Raw genomic sequence first — 11,753 nt, forward strand, 5'->3', positions numbered from 1 at the left:
GCACCGCTTTTTCCGAGTAACTGACTACTCGGATGAAAAGAGAGAGAGAGCTCCCCCGTGTTCCCCACTGCTACCCCCCGCTCCACCACGCCGACCCCCGGCGCCCCCCGAATCTTTTTGTCCGAGTAGTCAGTTACTCGGAAAAAGCAGTGCTCGAGTGCAAAAACACCCGAACCGAGTACGCTCGCTCATCTCTAGTTATAAACCTTTATCTTTCTTTATCGTATATCTTTGGTGTTTCTTTATTATTTAAGCCATTCTCATAAATCCTTGTATTATAATCCTGAATAGTGAAGGACCTCTTTGTAGACTGCATTGGTAGTATTACCTTCAGGTGCATGGATCACCAGGCTGCTGGCAGAACTCACTCTAGAACCAGCCACATAGAACTGACCATGTGAAAAACAGTCCTATATCAAGGCTATTCCAGCTATAAAATGTCCTGACTGAGTGACAACACAGCTTTTACTTTACCTCAGCAGTACAGCAACCAATCACAGCACAGCTTTCACGTTACCTCAGCAGTATAGTAACCAATCATAGCACAGCTTTCACTTTACCTCAGCAGCATAAGAAATAAAAGCTGCACTGTGATTGGTTGCTATGGGCACTACACCCTTGGAAGGGCTGTCTAAAAGAAAATCTTTGCTTCCCTTAACCCCTTAATGACACGGCCTATTTTGGCGTTGAGGACCAAGCGATTTTTTGGTATTTTTCCATCTCCATTTTTCAAAGGCCATAACTTTTTTATTTTTCCGTCGACGCGGCCGTATAAGGGCTTGTTTTTTGCGTGGCGATCAGTAGTTTTTATCGGTGACACTTTTGGGTACATAGACTATATTGTAAACCTTTTTTTTTTTTTTTTAATGATAGCAGGGAGAGAAAACGCATCAATTCTGCCATAGATTTTTTTTTTTTTTTTTAACAGCGGTACTCATGCAGCATAAATGAGACATTCCATTTTTTCTGCGGACCGGTACGGTTACAACGATACCAAAATTCTTACATTTTTTTTTAGGTTTTCCCACTTTTCTGCAATAAAACCCTTTTTCTGGGTAATCTTTTTTTTTCTAAATTGCTGCATTCAAAGTCCTGTAACTTTTTTATTTTTTGATGTACGGCAATCTATGAGGGCATTTTTTTTGCGAGACGAGCGTTAGATTTTCTTTGTACCATTTTGGGGTACATATGGCTTTTTTGATCACTTTTATTGCATTTTTAGTGAGGCAAAATGCTAAAAATTAGCATTTTGCCTCAGTTTTTTAGCGTTTTTTTTAGCGTTTTTTTCCGTGCACAGTCAAAAGCATGTGCAACTTATTGTACGCATCATTACGGACGCGACAATACCAAATATGTGGGATTTTATTTTTTTTTTACCTTTTTTTATGCTAATCTGAGAAAAAGCATTAAAAATGCTTTTTTTTTACTCTTTTTTTTATATTTTTTAAATTCTTTTTTTAATCTTTGTCTTTTTTACACTGTTTGTGTCCCTCTGAGGGACTTTAACCACTGCCCTGATGATCGCTGGTATAAGGCATGGCAGAGCTACTGCTCTGCCATGCCTTATCGCTTATACAGCGATCTCAGGCATAGGCAATACAGGACGCCAGTGTCTGGCGTCCTGTTGCCATGGTGACAGGCCGGGCTCTCGCGATGACATCGCGAGTTCCGGCCGGAGACACAGAGGGAGCCGCGCTCCCTCTGTGAACTCTTTCCCTGCCGCGATCTACTTAGATCGCGGCAGGGAAGGGGTTAACAGCGGGGGGGGCGCATCTCCGATGCCCCCCCGCTGTTGCAGCGGGACGCCGGCTGTGACTGACAGCCGGCTCCCGCTGCGAGAGAGCGCGGGATCTTATGTGATCCCGCGCTATCTCCAGGACATAAGTTTACGCCCTGTTGCGGGAAGTACCAGGCTGCCAGGACGTAAACTTACGCCCTGCAGCAGGAAGGGGTTAACAACCACTCACAGCACAGCTTTAATTTTACTTCAACAGTATAAGAAATGAAAGATGTGCTGTGATTGGTTGCTATAGGAAACAAAGGCAACTGTTCTTTTAGACAGCTTTTATAAGGGTGTAGTGCCAGCCTACATTTTCATTGCCCATGCTATATTATTAGGCACACAGATGTATGGAAATATGTTACCCTACTACAGTCATCTTCTCCTCATTCTGAAATGGCTGACATCAGGAAGCAATAAATAACATTTACCAGGTGGAAATATTGGAGCACGTGGTGAATTACTGGGATGATTTTGCCATTTTAGCTGATGATGAGAATAATTATACCAGTTCTGCTGACTATTTTGCTGATATGTCACGACTAGAGATGAGCGTGCATACTCGGTTTGGGTGTTTTTGCACTCGAGCACCACTTTTTCCAAGTAACTGACTACTCGGACGAAAAGATTTGGGGGTCGCTGCGGGGCGGGGGGGTGGAGCGGGGGGTAGCGAAAAAAGCGGTGCTCGAGTGCAAAAACACCCGAACCAAGTACGCTCGCTCATCTCTAGTCATGACCTCACACTTATGGTGGGTTGTGTGAATTAGTATTCAATAGATTAAATTGGGGAACATTTTTTTTTACATTTTCTGCTGCATGAGGTTTTAGAACTATTTCTATATATTTCTGCATTACTGATTCCAAATCTGAAATCTGTTTTTTGTGCATGCTCTAGTTTTCATGCAATTTTAATTTCTTTTTGTTACAGTTAATGGCACTCATTGGCTTTTAAATTAGAGTTAAAGGGCAATGATGCTTAGATTAAACATAACTAGAAGGTAAACAATGTTTTACAAACATCACTTTTACGTAATTGTAGTTGTTTTTAAATGTAAAAAATTATTATCTAATAAAAACACCGTTATTTTTTTTTTTTTCTAGATTGAATTATGGCTTCTTCGAGTAGGCATAAATGTAAGAATACTCCTGACACTGTCTGTTATATATGTGGCTGCTACACATTTCAGCTTCAAAGGTGCAATATTTCATCATTTGTGCATATATTGCTTATTTTTAAGTTGTCCTTGGCGATCAAGACAAGAATGGGACTTTTCATATTGTGTGTCATAATTGTGAGGAAATGCTTCGTGAGTGGATAAAGGGAAAATGCAAAGACATGCCTTTTGGTATTCCCATGGTGTGGCGTAAACCCAAGGACCACAGCACTGATTGTTATTTCTGCCTGACTAATACAAAGGGCATTGGCAAGAAAAAAACAGCATATGATCACATATCCTAATATTCCTTCAGCAATACGACCTATCCCACACTCTGATATGCTCCTGGTTCCAGTTTTCAATGGTTTTGTCTCTTCTAAGGATGAAAAAAGTGAACATGGTGATCAAGGGGATTTTGATAAGATGCGTGAGGAAATGGTTGTAGAATCTGAAGGATCTTCTCATGATGCCAATCAGTCAAAAAACCCTCAGCAGCTTAGCCAGCCGGAATTGAGTGACTTAGTAAGGGATTTGAGTCTATCAAAGAAAGAGTTATTAGCCTCCAGGCTTCAAGAAAAGAATGTACTTTACCGGTCAGCTAATGTATCCCATTTCAGGAAGCGTGAACAAATTTTTGTGGACTTCTTTTCCGAAGACAAACACTTTGTTTACTGTCATGATATCAGTTGTCTTCTCAGCCAGTTAAGTGTTACCACTTACAGTCCAACAGAACGGCCGCTATTTCTTGATAGCTTTAAAAGGAGTCTGAAATGTGTTCTCTTACACAACGGGTATGTTTATGCACTGGTTCCAATTGGTCATTCAGTTAATCTGCGAGAAGATTTTAATGACATGAAAATTGTCCTCGATTTACTGAAGTATCAGGAGCATAACTGGATCATTTGTGTGGATCTTAAAATGGTAAATTTCCTCCTTGGACAGCAGAGAGATTTCACAAAGTATCCTTGATTTCTGTGTTTGTGGGATAGCTGAGCTCGGGAGAAACACTGGACACATAAGGAGTGTCCGAAACATGAAGCTCTGGAAGTAGGGATGCCAAATATTGTGAATGAGCCTATAGTTAGTCGAGACAGGATCATTTTCCCCCACTTTACATCAAACTTGGCTTAATGAAGCAGTTTGTTAAGGCTCTGAATAGAGAAAGTGAGTGCTTTCAACGCATTGTTTCTGCTTTTCCTGCCCTGTCTTTCGAGAAGATAAAAGCAGGTGTGTTCGATGGACCTCACATTTGAACCCTCATCCGAGACAAAGAATTTGCCAGGAAAATGAATAAGGAGGAGAAAGCAGCATGGCTATCTTTTGCGGCGGTTACAAAGAACTTCCTTGGCAACAAAAAAGCAGAAAACTATGAACTTCTGGTTCAAAGGATGCTGCTGTAACATGAGCATTAAGATTCACTTCCTAAACAGTCACTTTGATAAGTTTCCCAAAAACCTTGGAGCTGTTAGTGATTAGCAGGGCGAATGCTTCAATAAAGAGTTGAAGATGATGGCAGAGTGTTATCAGGGGCGATGGGACAGGAATATGATAGCAGACTACTGCTGGAGCATCAAACGAGATTATCCTCAGCAAGTACACAAACGCAAGAGTTACAAATGCAAATTCTTGCCTGAATAGAATCTAAATGAGTTTTGTGCAAATGTTATGCCTAAAATAAGTGTTTTTAATTTGTTCTATTTCAAAACTGTAGACAAATTCTAATGTAGTCATATGTTTTAGTGTATTTACTGTATTATACAAATTATTATATTCTCACCAGGATGATGCCCAAGAAGACATTCTATGTCATTATGTTAAACTAAATGTTGAAAATTTTACATTAAGATGAAAAAAATCTTGAATTGCAAAAAAAAAACGTTGCTTACAAAGAAAAACTAATTTCAGATTTGAGATCAGCACACTCAAATTAAGTAAGAACAGGTGTTTTTGTTGATGCAACAAAAATTTTGTTCTCAGTGTTATTTTTGCCAAATTTCAAGATCATAGGTGCATTAGATATTGTTTTCCCATACTAACTTTGATTTCCCTTTCCCCCCCTTTAGGGGTTGAATTTAAAAAAAAATTTCTTAGTGGATCTCTACATTATACAAAGACGCTTCTATCCAAATGTTATGTTTCTAACTTCAGTAGTTTCGGATCTGCATTGATAAATCGGTTAGTTAAAACATTTCATTTTATATGTGGTGACTCAGAGGGTATACTCAGAACACGAAGCCCACTTGAAGGAGCTGGGAGGGTAAAACTGAGTAATTAACCAGAGCCAGTATGGGTTTGTAATAAACAAGTCATGCCAGACAAATCTAATTTCCTTCTATGGCAGAATCATGACAGGGTTGATCAGGAAAATGCGGTAGATATAGTATATCTTGACTTTAGAAAAGCATTTGACAAAGTCTGTCATACAATACTTATTGAAAAAATGACCAAATATGGGATTGACAAGGCAACTGTTAGGTGGATTCAAAGCTAACTGAGTGATCGTACTCAAAGAATGGTCATAAATGACTGCACATCCAAGTGGAAGAATGTGTCAATTGGGTACCACAAGGCTCTGTCCTGGGCCCAGTGTTGTTCAATGTTTTTTATTAATGATCTGGAGGAGGGAATTGATAGGAATCGTATCAAATTTGCTGACGACACAAAGCTAGGGGGATAGCTAACACTAGGGAAGAGAGGAGAGTATTCAAATAGATATAAAAAAGCTTGAACAGTGGGCAATGACTAACAGAATGGTATTTAAAAAGGAGAAATGCAAAGTCCTACATCTGGGCAAGAAAAATGAAAAAACACATACAGAATGGGAGGAATTGGGCTAAGCAGCAGCATATGTGAAAAATACTTAGGTATACTAATAGATTATAGACTGAACATGAGTCAATAATGTGATGCAGCAGCCAAAAAGGCAAACACAATTCCGGAATGTATTAAGAGAAGCATAGAGTCTAGATCACGTGAGGTAATTATCCCCCTCTACTCTTGCTTAGTCAGACCTCATCTGTAATACTGTGTCCAGTTCTGGGCACCCCACTTTAAAAAAGACATAGACAAACTGGAGCAAGTTCAGAGAAGAGTTACCAAGATATGAGCGGTCAGCAAATCATGTCCTGTGAGGAACGGTTAAAGGATCTGGGAATGTTTACCTTGCAAAAAAGAAGGCTGAGAGGAGACTTAATAGCTGTCTACAAATATGAGAAGGGCTGTCACAGTGCAGAGGGATAATCCCTATTCTTATTTTCACAAGGAAGGACTAGAAGCAATGGGATGAAACTGAAATGGAGGAGACACAGATTAGATATTAGACAGTGTGGATGATGAATAAGTGGAAGCGGTTGCCACGGGTGGTGGTGAGTTCTCCTTCAATGGAAATGTTCCAACAAAGACTGGACAGACATCTGTCTGGGATGATTTGGTGAATCCTCCACTGAGCAGGGGGTTGGACCCGATGACCCTGGAGGTCCCTTCCAACTCTACCATTCTATGATTCTACTGTGGGGGGACTACTGTGATTTTATTTAAAGGGGTTCTGTCACTAAAAAAGAAAAATGCTCTACTTATGTATTCCTCCCCCATCAGTCTACTTACCAGATCTTCACCTCCCTTATCTTCTCCTGTCTCCTGCAGTCCGGGTGTTCACTTCACCTCCACTTGCCTGATTCTGCTCCTTTCTGTGAGGTTACATACATTAGGTTGGCAGTCTGCCAATGTACGTTATGTCACAGCTCACTTGCCAGCAGGAGGATTGCCTATCTTCTTCAGAGATTGCTCATGCGAGCTATCGCTGAAATAGATTACAATTTCTTCCTAGGCAGTGAAGCTACAGCACAGGGATGCGACCTTCACTGACCCAGCAGAAAGGAGTTTGTGATAAGCAGCCTTCATAACAAGCAGGGCCTAGCCTGCAGTGAGCTGACCTGGGGCACTGGAGAAGCTCAACCAGGAGAAGATGTGATAAGGAGACAGACAGGAAAGGGATAGGTACGTTTAGATAATTTTTTTTTTTTTTTATGACAAAACCCCTTTAAGGGTAGTGGCAGGATGGTAAGAGTGTGCAGAGACAAGCTGTGGCTAGAGGAAGTCATCATGATCATCTAGGCCCAGATAGAAAATGAAAATGGATTATTACAATTAGAGAAAGTGCCACATGAGATCACTGGGGATAACTGCACTGTAATCACTATCACTGTGTAGAGCTGGTATCTAACTATTTTATGGTGACAGCATTATGTAGAGGTGTACCTACCTGAGCAGCTGTATCTAAGCTTAATTTGTTATTTATATGCTGTCTCTAATATATATAGGTATTTTATTTTTAGGGGGGGGGAGGGGAGGGGGGCATTCTAAATTTTACTGTGGGGCCCCATGACCTTTATGCACACCCATGATGCTCAGATTACAGGGGTTGTCTGGTTACAGTATGATTTTTTAAATTACAGGTACACATGTTAAAAAATTACAAAACCAACAGAACTTATCCATCTTCAGCCCCAGTGATTCAGTGCTGCAGCCCTACAGTTCTCTTTGTTTTGAAATGGCTACCACCTGACCTCTGCAACCGATCAGAAGCTGCAGTGGTCAGGTGCAATTCCCCTGGAATAACTGCTCAGGTGCTGTGAGCAGATATACCAGTTCCAATACCTGGGTGTTGTGGCTATTGATTGGCAACACAGGTCAGGTGGTAGCCATTTCAAAACAATATGTCTCCCTCTAACACAACTGCTTATAAAAACCTTTCACTACCTCCTGAACCTGCGCCATCCATAGCGAAAACTGGCTGTGGTTGACAGCTAGCCTCCCACTGCAACACCAGGGATCGGTGAGAACAGCGATCTCCGCTGTTAACTCCTTACACGCCATGATCACTGTTGGGTTCACAGAGGCTGAGTGTTCCTTCTGTGACGTCTTTAGCCCCTGCTATGTAATGGTTGAAAAGAATAGCATCCGAGTCTCTCTCTGGCCTATGATCGCTAGAAGCAGAGGGGTAACTTGGGGCTTCAGGGCCCAAATGCAAAACCTGTAACAGGGCCCCCAACTATAATGTTTTACTCATAGTTCTGAGCTCCCTATATGGGTAAGAGAGTCCTTATTGGCCCCTAAGGTTCCTGGACCCGAGTGCAACCGCTCCTGGCTAGAAGTATTGCAATGTATTATCATAGCGATTGTAGGTTCACAGGTTCAAATCCCCTGCAGGGACACAAGAGAAGCAAAAAAAGAATAGTAAAAAAAAAAATCATGTCAAAAAATTAATAGAAAGAAACTTTTGCCCATTTTTCCTCTCTTCATTTAAAAAATAAATGTGAAAAACACATGTTTGGTATCATCGTACCGGTAAGAACCCACACACAATAAATCATCATACAAAAAATAAGCCCTCAGAGAATCTTAAGTGACGGACCCCCACCAAACAGTAATGTTAGAAGGTACTGAGTATGGGCCATCAATTTTTAAATGCTCCATAAGCCCTTTAAGTCACAGAAAAGTGTTTGCAAGAAATGTATTTGGCCAGAATAGTTGTTTGTCCGCTACTATATGGTATCTGCTTGCAGGTGACGGTGCAGTATCATTGTCAATGTTTGTTCAGATTACCCTTTGTATGAAAACATGTAAAGGATATTTAGTTTAGTCCAGGTGAATGACCCAGTAACATTACAACATTAAGGGCGCCTACCTACTGGCGATTTTTTTTCCTTTGCGTTTTGCGTTTTTTCTGAAAAGCAATTAGTATAGAATGTGTTCTTGTCCACTGGCGTTTTTTTTTTTCGGTCCGTTGCAATTTTTCACATAGGAACTGTCAGTTGCATATGTGTCCTTATTTTTCTCTTAATGCACCCATGGATGTCAATGGAAATTAACAGAAAACGTGCAAAAAAGCCGCGAAAAACGCGGCACAAACGCACGGAAAACGCCACGTTTTCCGCGGCGTTTTTTGCGGCCTTTTTGCGCGTTTTCCGTTAATTTCCATTGACATTCATGGGTGCATTAAGAGAAAAATAAGGACACATATGCAACTGACAGTTCCTATGTGAAAAATTGCAACGGACCGAAAAAAAAAACGCCAGTGGACAAGAACACATTCTATACTAATTGCTCTTCAGAAAAAACGCAAAACGCAAAGGAAAAAAAATCGCCAGTGGGTAGGCGCCCTTACCTTGTACAAAAATACAAGTTTAATAGGTTAAGGGTAAATAAGTTCAATTGACATGCTGTCCCTAATATGTATATGTATTGTGGCAAGGGGATTTACTCGCTTATTGAAGCTCCAAACTCTCGGTCCGGAAATGGGCAGCACACGTGCAGAAATGGCTCCAGACACATGGATTTTCTTTTAAACTGGTGCCTGCCAGCATTTATTCACAGCAGCACAGCAAATGTACAGCATAAACACAATCCATAATTTAGGGCTCAAAATGCACAGGACCACCGTCACTACGCCGCCCGATGCATTCGGAGGACATCATCCTCCGTCAGACGTGTGATGGTCCTAGAATGGGTCCGTACCGGACCTCACTAGTCCAAGCTCCCTTTTAGTGTGTCAGGAACCAAGACTTTTATGCCGCTTCTTGCCACACCCATAGGTCTTAAAGGGGTTGTCCCGCAGCAGAAATGTAAATTTTTTTCTCTTCCCAGTCCCCCTTCTAAAGCAAACATACTACACTACCTGTGGAAAGCGTTTTTAAAGAGCGTCTCTACTCACCATTAGCTTGTTTCATGAACTTATAAAAATTCTTCTTTCAAGATGGCCACCGGTCCTTTCCCAAGGTGCACCACGGTTTTCTCCCATGGTGCACCGTGGGTCTTCTCCCATGGTGCACCGTGGATTTTCTTCTCCAGTCTTGCGTTCCACTGCCGATTACAGCCACCTCATTGGCTGATTGGCACCACGTGATGGAGGCGGAGCTACGATGACGCGGAGAAGAGGGAGGAGCCAGGACGCAGCTCGTGAGCCCGGGGGGAGACAGAAGAGGAATCCTTCAGGGCGCAAGCGCGACTGTTCGTGCGACCAGAGAAGAGGCTTCATCGTCGCCATGGAGACGGGGACGCCAGCACCGGAGGGGGTAAGTGTATAACTTCTGTATGGCCAATATTTAATGCATGATGTATATTACAAAGTGCATTAATATGACCATACAGAAGTGCATAACCACACTTGCTGTCGCGGGATTAACCCTTTCTTTTAGTACCAGAAGGCCTGTCTGCAGCCCTCTATAAGCCCTTCTGTGTACTGCACGTCTACAGTATATATGCAATAAGTCTTCCTCTGGCATAACTGCTTATAAGAACGTTTCACTACTTCCTATGGAACAACCAAATGACTCTCCCTGTCTCACTCTGAAGTATTGTGCATATATAGTAGATTGCATATAAACTGCTGTAATATTAGATTTATGTTTGAGATGTTATAACATGTATTTCTTGTGGAGCATCCAACATTGCAGGAACATACATTCCACTGTGTAATAGAGATGAGCGAACGTACTCGTCCGAGCTTGATGCTCGCTCGAGTATTTGGGGTACTCGAGATGCTCGTTACTCAAGATGAGCACCACGCGGTACTCGAGTCAATTCCATTTCCTTCCCTGCATGTTTTGCGCCATTTTCTGGCCAATAGACATGCAGGGAAGGCATTACAACTTCCTCCTGTGACCTTCCAGCCCTATTCCGACCCCCTGCAGTGAGTGGCAGGCGAGATCAAGTGACGAGTATTTAAAGCGGTCCCGCCCACGGCTCGCATCAGACACACGCTGGCAGAGATTAGGGAGAGTGCTGCTGGTGCTATAGGGAGTGTTAGGCTACTGTTTGCGTCCGCAAGAACCCCAAGGGTCCTTCTTAGGGCCACATCTTACCGTGTGTATTACTGTTGTGGCTGCTAGGAGCAGTTGTGCACAAATTTTTTTTTTTCATCTTGGGCTCTGCAGACTATTGCGTTCTCAGTCTGCAGCCAATTATACAGAGTATAGGGGCAATACTGGTGAGGCAGGGACAGTGCTAGTGTAGAATCCTGTCAACAAGTATCCCAAAAAAGCTCCTGCTTAGGGCTATCTGTGACCATGTGCATTACTGTTGTGGCTGCTGTGAGTTGTAGTGGCTCACTATTAGCCAGCTAGGCCTTTCTGCAGGCAAGCCTACAGTGTGTGTAACATAACCGCTGTCAGCCTCCAAGTGCAGGCAAATAATTGCCTGATTTTTTACACCGTTCTGTGAGTCCCGTCAACTTTACGCGCAGCATACGCCCACAGCCGCTGATAGAGGGAAAGACATATACATGTTATCTAGGCTGCTGTTTTTGTTTTTTTTAATGAAAAAAAATTCCTCCTTAGGGCTACCTGTGACCGTGTGCATTACTGTTGTGGCGGCTGGGAGTTGTAGTGGCTCACTATTAGCCAGCTAGGCCTTTCTGCAGGCAAGCGTATAATATTTTTGGCCTACAGTGTGTGTAACATAACCTCTGTCAGCCTCCTAGTGCAGGCGAATAATTGCCTAATTTTTTACACCGTTCTGTGCGCCCCGTCAACTTCACGCACCGCGTACGGCCACAGCTGCTGATAGAGGGAAAGACATATACACGCTATCTAGGCTGCTGGTTTTTTCAAAAACATCTGAAAAAAAAAATTCTCCTTAGGGCTACCTGTGCGCATGTGCAGTTTACAGCGTGGCTGCTAGGAGTTGTAGTTGCTCACTATTAGCCAGCTAGGGCTTTCTGCAGCCTAGCGTATAATTTTTTTGGCCTACAGTGTGCGTAACATAACCGCTGTCAGCCTCCAAGTGCAGGCAAATAATTGCCTGATTTTTTACACCGT

Source organism: Eleutherodactylus coqui, chromosome 1, assembly GCF_035609145.1.
Source record: "Eleutherodactylus coqui strain aEleCoq1 chromosome 1, aEleCoq1.hap1, whole genome shotgun sequence".
Classification (NCBI taxonomy): domain Eukaryota; kingdom Metazoa; phylum Chordata; class Amphibia; order Anura; family Eleutherodactylidae; genus Eleutherodactylus; species Eleutherodactylus coqui.